This window comes from Apodemus sylvaticus, chromosome 6, assembly GCF_947179515.1.
Source record: "Apodemus sylvaticus chromosome 6, mApoSyl1.1, whole genome shotgun sequence".
NCBI classification, from domain to species: domain Eukaryota; kingdom Metazoa; phylum Chordata; class Mammalia; order Rodentia; family Muridae; genus Apodemus; species Apodemus sylvaticus.
Window position 1 is genome coordinate 131,873,600 of NC_067477.1, and position 9,814 is coordinate 131,883,413.

Below are 9,814 nucleotides of genomic sequence, written 5' to 3' on the forward strand. Positions count from 1 at the left end.
CTGATTGCTCTTCTGAAGGTCTTGAGTTCAAATCCCAGCAACCACATGGTGGCTCACAACCATCCGTAACTCATTATCTGATGCCCTCTTCTGGAGTGTCTGAAGACAGCTACAGTGTACGTACATAATAAAATAAATAAATCTTAAAAATAATTAGATAAATTTTTAAAATTTTAAATGGCAGGAGATCTAGCTCAATGATAGAACACATTGCTATTATTCACAATGCCTTTGGTTTAATCCCCAGTCCTGAGAAACAAACAAAACAAGACAAGGCAACCCAACGCCCCACCACATACACCAATCTATCATCTTTAGTTCTGGAAGTCTGAATGCGGCTTGAAGGTGAAAATCCAGGTGTTTTCAGAGTTGAATTTAAAAAAAAAAAGACTTATTTATCTTATGTTCATTGGTGTTTTGCCTGCCTGTATGTCTATATGAAGGTGTCAGATCTCCTAGAACTGGAGTCACAGACTATTTCGAGCTGCCAATGTGGGTGCTGGGAATTGAAACCAGAACCTCTGGGAGAGCGGCCAGTGTTCCTAACCACTGAGCAATCTTTTCAGCCTTGGTTCTTGTCTTCTTAAAACAAAACAAAACAACAACAACAACAACAAAAAGAGTTCAGGTAAGAGACATAGGTTTCTTCTTTTCTAACCTATCCAGATCCTCCTCACAGCTGCAAGTTAACCTGTAGCTTAAGGGATGCTGAGTTGATTCAGTGAGTATGGAAGCTTGAGTCTGATGACCTGAGTTTGGCCCCTGGGATCTACCTGCTAGGCGACAAGCAAGTACACCCCTTCCCCACTAAATAAGAATGTGATTTAAACGATTTAAAGACATGGGGCTAGAGAGAGGGCTGAGCCGTTGAGAGCACTTGCTGCTCTTGTAGAGGGCCCAGATTTGGTTTCTAGTACCCACGTGGCGGCTCGCAGGTGCCTCTATCTCCGGTTCCAGGGGATCTGATGCCCTCTTCTGCCCTCTTCTGGCTTTAATGACACTACATACACGCATGGATGTATGGTTGTTAACATACGTGCAAGCAAACGCTCATAACTAAATAAATCTTAAGAAGATAAACATGAAACAAAACAAAAACAAGCAAAGAAAACCCCTTCAGTTAACGGGAAGGTACCTGTCTGGTCAGGCGCTCTGTTGCTGTGAAGAGACACCATGATCACGGCGGCTCTTATAATGGAAAACATACTCCGGGCTGGCTGAGTTTCAGAGGTTTAGTTCATTATCATCATGGTGGGAAGCACAGCCGTGTGTAGGCAGCCCTGGTGCTGGAGAGGAGGAAAGCACTCTATATCCAGATCTGAAGGCAGCAGAGCCACTAAGCCCTGCTTAAGCTTCTGAGACCTCAAAACCCGCCCCCTAGTGGCGCACATCCTCCTGCAAAGCCACACCCACTCCAACAAGGCCACGCCTCTTTAGTGCCACTCCCTATGGGCCTAGGTGGGTCACCTTCATTCAGACCACCCCAGTAGCTAAAGGGTATTTGCAGGAGATGTAACAGAGGAGACCCTCATAGGAGGTTTTGTGTGACAGCGATGAGAAAAGTGATTATTTCTAGTGGCTGAGGAGAGCTGATTACACACAGCGTTTTCTTCGGACCACGCCCTGTCTCCAGCCCTGCAGGTGCTCGATCTGCTGTGGGGGCTGCAGAGTGAGTTGAGTTATTTTAGCAAAATCCTTCCATTCTTCCTACTAGACATATGTTGTTGAAATTTTTGTTGCTGGAGCCACGGCTCAGCCGTTAAGAAGGATGGCGGTGCAGGATGGCGGTGTATCCAGAGGCTCCGGGTTTAAATCCCAGCTGCTGCTTGTGGGTGTACAGTGATTTTGGGCTGGAGAGATGGTTTGGCGGTTAAGAGCACTTCCGAAGTTCCTGAGTTCAAATCCCAGCAACCCCATGGTGGCTCACAACCATCTGTAATTGAATCTGATGCCCTCTTCTGGTGTGTCTGAAGACAGCTACAGTGTACTTACATATAAAGAAAGCAGATGTCCTGAGTTCAATTCCCAGCAACCACATTGATGGCTCACAGCAACAATGTACTCATATATATATAAAATAAATAATAAATATTTTAAAAAAGAAGAAGGAAAGAAAAAGAAAATTTTAATCCCAATCTGGGGTTTCTATATCATCTTGATCCCAGAAAAAAAGACACACAACCTTTATATTTACAATAAGCCTTAAACAGCACATGAGCTGGGCAGATATCTACCCTCTATGCTATTAGAATCTACTTTCCTACTGATAACCTTGAGTTATTACTATGTTTCATCTGGGCTGCTCTTAACTCCAGCTGGCCAGCCACCCCCCCCCCCCGCATGTTTCAGTTATTGGTTGTCAGCATCTTTATTTGCCAATCAGAAATAACTTGGGTGCGAGGTCACTGGGTATGCATTCAGACTTTTTCTCGGGGAACCAGGTCTTAGGGGCTCACACTTAGCTCTACAATACACAGCAAAAGACCAAACCTTAACAGACTCAGGTAATTCTCTCCATGTTTCTGGGAGATCCAATTGCCACCAAGTGAGAACCAGATATGTGTGCTGGCCACGAGAGGCTCACTTGTCCATATACTTGCACCCATTACTGGGACACAACCAGTAGTAACCAGCAGACATCGCTTGGATCTGGTGTTTCCAGGTTCCCAGACTTTCATTCAAGAAAACTGAAATAAAGGCAGAAACGAACAGCAACGTGGCAAAGGAGTTTTATTGCAAAGCAAAGCAGAGCAGAGCAATAGTACAGACCAGAAACATCCTTGTCAAGAGTGACAGGGACACTCTCTCTCTGTGTCTCTCTGTCTCTCTGTCTGTCTCTCTGTCTCTCTCTGTCTCTCTGTCTCTCTTCTCTCTCTCTCCCTCTCCTCTCTCTCTCTCTCCACCTCTCTCCCTCTCTCTCTCTCCATATCTATCTATCTACCCATCCATCCATCTGTCTTATGTAAGTATTTTGCCTCCATGCACGGATGTACAGTACCTGCCTGCCCAGTGTCCTCATCAAGTCCCTTGGGACTGGAGTTGCAGATGGTTGTGAGCCATCATGGTGCTGGGAACTGAACCCCGATCCTCTTCAAGAACAGCAAGTATGTTTAACCACTGAGCCATCTCTCCAGAACACCCCCCCGTCCCCGTATTCTATCTTCCCTGACTCTTCATGACGTGGTTCCAGATGATTTGGATGAGAGTAGACGTGTGTGGAACCCTGGGGTCCCAGGCTCCCCGAGGAATGTCAACACTGGCATTTCTTTGTAGCTCAAGTGTCGTGGATGAATTTATATTTGTTTCCTACTATGAAGAAGACTGAGAATATCTGAGAGTTGCCCAAAGTCATTTAGTCACACACACACACACACACACACACACACACATACATACACACACACACACACACTAATAAGTAATACTAAAAGAATTTCTCATAAATTTGATGAAAAGATTCAAACACATCAAAGAGTCTAAATGAACAGAAGAAATTTAAGGAAGACATCTGAACAAGCGCTTACTCTGAAGCATGAGTAGAAACTGGTTCGTAGAGGCAGAGCAGTGCCCTAGCGCCAGCAAAAGCCTCTTGGCTCTACCCTCATTATCAGCATAGAAAAAAAACGAAAATGGACAAAAAGGACATCCATCACAAATGCCCAGTACATCAAATCTACTTTCTGTTTTTCCCTGGCAACATAGTTTCTTCTGCATATGAAACAGCAGACCGGCAAGGAGAAAAACAGCTCAGGTCTGTGAACATAGAGTACTTGTGGATAACCTTGACTCCACAAAGATTTCTTGTATTTTTTTTTCCTGGTGGTCACAAAATTCCTAGCTCCTACCAGTGGGAGGGTAAGATAGAAATGATCATAACAAGAAGATAACAAGGAAACCATCATACTCCCGGAGGAATGGCCAATATGAAGGTCTAACCCAAGTATTGACAAAGATGTGGAGCAACTAAAACTCAGTCTTACTGCCAGGAGTGGACGCGCCCTCCAGCATCTTCTGGGATCCAGCGCTCACAGGTAAAGGTGGCCCACTGGGTGGCAGAGAAGTTGGTTAAAGGGCTTTACGCTAAAGTTGCTAGCATGTGGGCAAATGTGTTGCCCAGTCTTAAGTGGGAATCCATCTACTGGCTGCTGAGCTGTAGGAGTCAGAAGAAAAACATTGGACAGAGGGCTAACAGCCCCTGCAGTGGCGTCTGGCACCTTTACTGACAGGGCCGGGAGTGGCAGGAGATGATGGAAGACCAACAGCATCTGGGTCCAGTTCCAGGGCTGCAGAGCAGAGGAGGAGCAGAGGAGGGATAACTTCCCGCCACTCCCATTTTCTTCGTCCTCACGACTCAAAACACGGAAGGAGAGCTTTCCTAAATCATGTCTTTTTATGTATTGATTGTAAAAAATAGGGTGTCCAGTGACTGATTAGGGTGGCCAGTGATTAGGGTGATCACTGACTAGAGTGACCAGTGACTGATTAGGGTGGCCAGTGACTAGGGTGGCCAGTGTCTAGGGTGGCCAGTGACTGATTAGGGTGGCCAGTGATTAGGGTGATCAGTGACTAGGGTGGCCAGTGACTGATTAAGGTGGCCAGTGTCTAGGGTGGCCAGTGTCTAGGGTTCAGATTGTCTGGGACGGTCACAATCCATACTCACTGGTCTCTCCCCCTCAGAACCGTCCCTTTTGAAGACTGTTTATGTGGTCACACCAGGTGGATGTATCAGCTTCGGTCAAACCCTCCCACTGATAGGATTTTATAAGTATCAAAACAACAACAACAACAATACAAGATATTTTGTTTAGTCAAGAATGAGCACATGAAGTCATTCGCCAATACCCTGTGCTCACAGGCCTGAGCCATTTTCCCAGTGTGGCTTCTGCTGTTTTGCCTGCAGAAAAAACTATGTTGACAGAAAGAAGGGAAAGTAGTAAACATCAAAAGAGATGCACTATTGAAAACTGTTCATTTACCTAAAAGAATTACTTTGATAAGTAAAGATAAAAATTATAAGCAACATGAAGGCACAGGGTCACAGCACTGTGTTAAAAAGGCGCCACTTTGCTATTAACAATTTATGAAATAGCAGCAGATTTTACAGTGCAGCATAGTTTAGATTGGACAATTCTACTGGTCCACAAGTATTCTGTATTTATCGGACAGCACCAGCTATGACACTGTTGGGTCAATGACTGTGCATTTAAAAGTTGGCTATAGGAGCTGGAAAGATGGCTCAGTGGCTAAGGGCGCTGACTGTTCTTGCTAAGAATCCGGGTTTGATTCCCAGTACCCACAGCTAACGCCAGGCTCACATTCACTGTAACTCCAGCTCCAGAGAATCTGATGCCCTCTCTGGCCTCTGCAGGCCACGCACATATTTTATACAGACATTCATGCAGCCAAAATACCCATGCGTTATAAAATAATTGAATAATTAAAAAAAAAACAGAAGTATCCATTTTTCCATATTCCCGTCAACACTGGCTGTGACCAGTCCGTTGAATTTGTTACCATCTGACTAGCTTTCAGCAATTCTTCATTTTGGTTTCAGCTCAGAGGGAGGGGCCCCAGGCCCCCTCAGTTCACATTTCCTCCGTCCTGTCATCTGCTCGCATCTGCATGAAACTTCACCGAACTTGGGCCTTGGACTCTCCACCTGTGTCAAGAAGATAAAGGGTCCTGTGCTCACATGGCACTGTGGGGGCTCAGGACCCACGTGGCTGGGAGGCCCCCGGGCACAGACAGACACACAGCATTAGAAAGACTTCAAGGTGGCTCGTCCTGTTACGGGTGGCTCTGGCATCGTATGATTTTCTTTAAGAACATAGTATTTATTTTAAGCGGTTCATTCTATTTTTAAATTTTATTTTTTATCATGTGACCATGTATGTGTCTGTGTGTACATGCCACATTTGTGTGAGTGAACATGGATGTCAGAAGGAGTATCGGCTCCTCTGCAGCTGGAGTTACAGGGGTTGTGAGCTGCCCCGTGTGGGTGCTAGGAACTGAATTTGGGTTCTCTGGAAGAGAGCAAACGCTCTTAACCTCTGGCCCAACCTTCCAGTTCCAAAGAAAAATGCTTACAGGATGTTTTTAAAGGATGCTTAAAAACCAGGTTCTGTGCTGGATGCCTGTCATGCCAGCACTTGGGAGGCAAAGGCAGAAGATCAGGAATTCAAGACTAGCCTAGGCTACATACTGAGTTGGGGCACCATGACACCTTGTCTCAAGAGAGCAACCAACTGACTAACAAAAGCAAAACTCCTAAAAAATAATTTTGAAGACCTTGCAATTAAGATCAATAAGATCATTGTGGACGATGCTCCTGGGCGGCTGGATCGGTACCCACAGCAGGTCTGCAGCACCAGCTGTCTGTCCATGATGGCCGCTCTGTGGCTCCTTGTGAGGATTTGGCTTCTGTTCAGCAACATTTATGCTTAATGCAGAGCCATAATGAGACACCGGGCTAAAAATAAGAAATATAAAAAATGTGATGAAATAAAGCAGATGAAGACCATAAAATGGTAATTCCATAAATTCAAATCAAGATGACCTTCAGTCACCAGGCTCACAGATTGCATCCCAGCTAATCAAAATGTTTGTGTGGCTCATCACAATGCCTGTTGTGCCGCAGAAACCCGAGCCGGGGAGGGAAAATACAGTGGCCATTACAGGCTATTTGGCCTTTCATTGTCAGGAATAAAGACAGTCATAGTCCTCTCTTGTAATTTGCAGCATAGCATGCATAGCGCGCACACACACACACACACACACACAAATGCATGCACATACACATGCACACACACATATATACAGACACACACAGATACACACATACATACATGCACATACACACACACACACACACACACACACACACACACAAGGCAATTGAAACCCTTCCAGTTCATCTCACCATTTAAACACAAAAACATGAAAGTTTAAAAAAAAAAAACAAACTTTTTTCAGCTTTTTACAAAAGGCATAAATTCCAAACATTCATTTAAGAAACAGTTTCCATCTATTTCTGTTGCCACAATGAGTCATTACATTTCATACATTTTAATATACAGTACATTCATCCCTATGCCAAGATGAGATGTTATTTTAAAACTTATCTGTTAACACAGCATGCTTTTCCCTTGCCTTACATAATTAAACATTTTGTTATTTGGTATATGGAAAAGAATGAGACTCTACATTATAGCCATTGCAAGGTTTAACTACCCTTGCTTCTAGAAAAAGTTTTATTTTATTTTTAAAGAATCACTGTTTTATTATGTAACATAATAATTCAAATTATTTCAAGGCAGTGGGGTGGGTGGCTTGGCCAATAGAACCTGCACTCTGAAGGCAGAGGCAGGAGGATCCTGAGTCTGACCAGTCTTGGTTAGTACATGGTGAGACCATGTCTTAGAAAGTTAACTTCAGCCTGGTGGTGGTGGCGGCGCACGCCTGTAATCCCAGCACTCTGGGAGGCAGGAGCAGGCGGATTTCTGAGTTCGAGGCCAGTCTGGTCTACAGAGTGAGTTCCAGGACAGCCAGAGCTATACAGAGAAACCCTGTCTCAAAAGAAAAACCAATACAAAAAAAACAATAAATAAATGTTAAGTTAACTTTAGAGAAACCCTGTCTCAAAAGAAAAAACAAATCCCCCCAAAAAAACCCAATAAATAAATAAATAAGTAAATAAATAAATAAAAGAAAGTTAAGTTAACTTCAGTGTGTTGGGAGTCAGTGTGTTGGGAGGAGTTATGTGGGGAAATGTTCTCCAGTCAAGATTCCTGGATTTAGAGATAAGGAAACTCAAGAGACTTGAGCCCCCTTAAGACGAATAAAGACCGCGAGCGCCTTGGCTGAGGCTCGGTTCCCTGCTCTCTGGATGCAGTCTGAACCGGGTAGGCAGTCTACCTGAAGTTTGCTCCTGTGGCCCTGCGCCCGCCTCCTGCTCCCATCTCAGTATCGCCCGTCAAGTTTCCTCCCCGAGAACCTCAGTCTCTTTGGGACCTCAACTATTTATGTTCCCTTTATGAGGTACCGCCTTTCCCCGTAAACACTGGGACCCCCACTATCTGTATACATACGTACGCGCACTGGCTGATCCGCCACGGTCTGCCGGGCTAATAAAACAGCAGATACACAACGGGGACCGGGGCGGGGACAACATTCCCCTCTACCACCCCTCCCCTATTGGTCTCCCTCCCGATACTTTTTATTTTCCTTTTTAAAGATGTATTTATTTTTAAAATTATGTACATGTATGTGTCTGCATGCCGTAGATCCCCCTGGAACTGGAGTTAAGGAGGATTGTGAGTCAAATCGAACCCGCATTCTCGGCAAGAGCAGAACCTCTGAGCCACCTCGCCAGTCTCTCTCCTCGTATTTTCATACAGTGCAGCGTTTTTACGTTCGCAACGAGGAAAGTGCGTGTGGCCCGGGAGTCACAATTTGGGCCTCGGTCCGGTGTTCCGATCTTCTGGTTTTAAGAAAGAAACGGATATTCTGAGCTTTCTAGCTCTTTCGCTTTTAATCGCTGAAACTTTTAGGATGGAGCGAAAGGAAACTCCTGCAGCTTGGACCCCGAGGCCCCTCGGGACGAGAAGCCCAGCCAGGTCCCGCTGCCCGCCCTCGCGCCATCGGAAGGGCGGGCCCGCGATCCGGGTTCGCTTCCCGGAGCAGACGGAGCCGCGCGGTCGCTCCGTCCGCCCTGCCCGGCTCATCTGCGCGTGCGGGGGGCTGGGCCGGAGCGAAGCCTCGCGGAGGACGCCGCCCCTCCCCGGCAGGCTCGGCCGTGCGAGCCCGGCCCCTCGGACTCCCCCCGGATCCTTCGGTCCCCGGACACCGGCTTGTAGCCCTGAGTCCGGTCCGAAGTTGCGGGAGGCCGGGGTCCGAGCGGCGTCCCCAGGCGGCCGATGCGCATGCTCCACCGACGCCTTGCCGGGTCTGATAGAGCCTCCGCCAGGCCGCCACAGCGGAGCTCCAGTGGCGCAATCGGTTAGCGCGCGGTACTTATACAGCAGTACATGCAGAGCAATGCCGAGGTTGTGAGTTCGAGCCTCACCTGGAGCACGATCCTTTTGGAGCTAGGCTTTACAGTTATTTTATATTTGTGTAGTAAGACTAAAGCTCCCTTTAGTCTCCCTGCTTCCTGTCTCAGCCACAGCGGAAAAGAGCTCGCTGTGAAGCTTTGCACTCGGTTTCTGAGCAGCTCTGTAGCTACTGCGCAGCCTCCAGAAGTGGAACCCAGTCGACCGCCTACTACCCTTCCTGGTCCTTAGGCCGCTGTTTAAACAGCATCAGGACCCGAGATGCACACTGAGGTCCCCGAGGTTCGCTGATGCCGGGTGGCTTCCTGCCAGCACGGAGGACTCCGCAGCTCCCGCCGCTGCCTCCGCCCGAGCCCGGATCCAACCCACTGCTTCCGGGTGGCTCCCCACGACCAAATGGACTAGGAGTTTGGGACCCTGGGTGAGGGACCTGCCCCATTCCCTGGCATTAGCCCCCTCCTACCCCTCCTGTAACTTGCCCCCCCCGTCCCGGCAGCCCCCCCTCACATCCGGTTCAAGGCACCCCCCCCCCCCCCCGGCGTTTGCAGTTGGGGACAAATGTCCGGGAAATTTCCATTCTCCCTTCCTAAAGCCCTGCCATCACTCTGGAGAGGTGGCTACCAGAAGAGCCTCTGTCTCCTCAGCTAGCTACAGATCCAGCCTAGAGGGATGTCACCTAATCCTCACGCTCAGAGCCACGCCCTCCCCTACCTTCCGTTCATTGACTCAGGCTGAGGAGGAGGATGGAGGCATACTTAAGTTCC

The 9,814-nt window shown here is 47.3% G+C and overlaps 1 long non-coding RNA gene and 1 other non-coding gene across 3 annotated transcripts; one reads left to right on the forward strand and one right to left on the reverse strand.

Annotated features, from left to right (window-relative positions):
- Positions 1-4,501: 4,501 nt before the first annotated feature.
- LOC127687658 (uncharacterized) lies at positions 4,502-9,423 on the reverse strand. 2 transcript variants are annotated; one of them, XR_007978452.1, is made up of 3 exons: positions 9,065-9,423; positions 6,289-6,469; positions 4,502-5,659 (listed from the first exon to the last, which is right to left on the reverse strand). It is a non-coding gene; the product is annotated as an uncharacterized LOC127687658 (long non-coding RNA). The 2 variants fall into 2 exon arrangements; XR_007978453.1 differs by lacking the exon at positions 9,065-9,423 and adding an exon at positions 8,092-8,138.
- Positions 8,980-9,072, forward strand: Trnai-uau (transfer RNA isoleucine (anticodon UAU)). Its single transcript is given in 2 exon segments — positions 8,980-9,017; positions 9,037-9,072. It is a non-coding gene; the product is annotated as a tRNA-Ile (tRNA).
- Positions 9,424-9,814: the final 391 nt, after the last annotated feature.